The sequence below is a fragment of the Lipotes vexillifer genome, unplaced genomic scaffold (assembly GCF_000442215.2).
Source record: "Lipotes vexillifer unplaced genomic scaffold, Lipotes_vexillifer_v1.1 scaffold2225, whole genome shotgun sequence".
In the NCBI taxonomy this organism is placed as follows: domain Eukaryota; kingdom Metazoa; phylum Chordata; class Mammalia; order Artiodactyla; family Lipotidae; genus Lipotes; species Lipotes vexillifer.
The window spans coordinates 277686-279054 of record NW_006798684.1 but is presented as its reverse complement, the minus strand read 5'-3'; the positions used below and the strand labels follow the sequence as shown (position 1 = coordinate 279054).

At 44.2% G+C, this 1369-nt stretch overlaps 1 pseudogene; it reads right to left on the bottom strand.

Moving 5' to 3' along the window:
- On the bottom strand, nt 1-399 carry LOC103072276 (40S ribosomal protein S12 pseudogene; annotated as a pseudogene).
- Nucleotides 400-1369: the final 970 nt, after the last annotated feature.

The following is a 1369-nucleotide window of genomic DNA, read 5'->3' as shown; positions in this document are numbered from 1 at the left end:
TCATTTCTTGCATTTGAAGTACTTCTTGATGACATCCTTGACCTGAGAATCTTTGCCATAGTCCTTAACCACCACACAACTGCAACCAGCTACTTTACAGGGTTTTCCCTCTCTGTCAGTTTTACAGAGTCCTACCCACTCCCCCTAGCTCCTTGCTGTCATCAACCTTAATTAGGTTGATTTGATGTTTAGCATGGAGGGCCTCCACCAACTTGACTTACACAGTCTCATCACAGTTGGATGCAGGCACCCAAAGATGGGCTTGGCACTGGTCTAACACTTTGCAGCTTTGCAAATTCCACGTGCTAGGCCATTGCGGATGAGGGTGGTCTTTAGCACCTCTTGCAAAACAGTATTAACGTCCATTGCACCTCCAGCACCAGTGCCTTCCTCGGCCATCGTGGTGGGTAATGGGTGGAACTGAATCTTGAATGTACCCCAACCTCCACCTCTGAGCTACTCAGCAGAGGCAGGGAAAGAGTATACAGAAGCTTTTTAGTTTGATGTATTCCTACTTGTTTATTTCTGCCTTTGTTGTCATATCCAAAAATATCATTGCCAAGACTGATGCCAAGGAGATTTTCTTCTGTGTTTTCTTCTAGGAGTTTTATGGTTTCAGGTCTTACATTTAAGTTTTTAATTTGAATTTTTGTGAGTGGTGTACAGTAGGGGTCCAGTATCATTCTTGTACATGTATCTATCCATTTTATTCAACACCATTTTTTTTCTTAATTTATTTTATTTTTGGCTGAGTTGGGTCTTCATTGCTGTGCATGGGCTTTGTCTAGTTGCAGTGAACGGGGGCTACTCTTTGTTGCAGTGCACAGGCTTCTCATTGCAGTGGCTTCTCTTGTTGCAGAGCATGGGCTCTAGGCATGTGGGCTTTAGTAGGTGTGGCACGCAGGCTCAGTAGTTGTGGCGCACGGGCTTAGTTGCTCCGCAGCATGTGGAATCTTCCCGGACCAGGGATTGAACCCGTGTCCCCTGCATTGACAGGCGGATTCCTAACCACTGCGCCACCAGGGAAGCCCCAACACCATTTTTTGAAAAGACTATCCTTTCCCCATTTTGTGCTCTTGATCCCCTTTCAACGATTGGTTGACCGTATATGCATGGGTTTATTTCTGGGCTCTGTAATCTATTCCACTGGTCTATGTGTCTGTTTTCATGCCAGTACCATACTGTTTTGATTATTATAGCTTAGTAATATAGTTTGAAATCAGGAAGCATGATGCCTCCAGCTTGGTTTTTCTTTTTTTTTAAAACTAATTAATTAATTAATGTTTATTTTTGGCTGCATTGGGTCATTGTTGCTGTGTGTGGGCTTTCTCTGGTTGTGGCGAGTGGGGGCTACTCTTCGTTGCAGTGT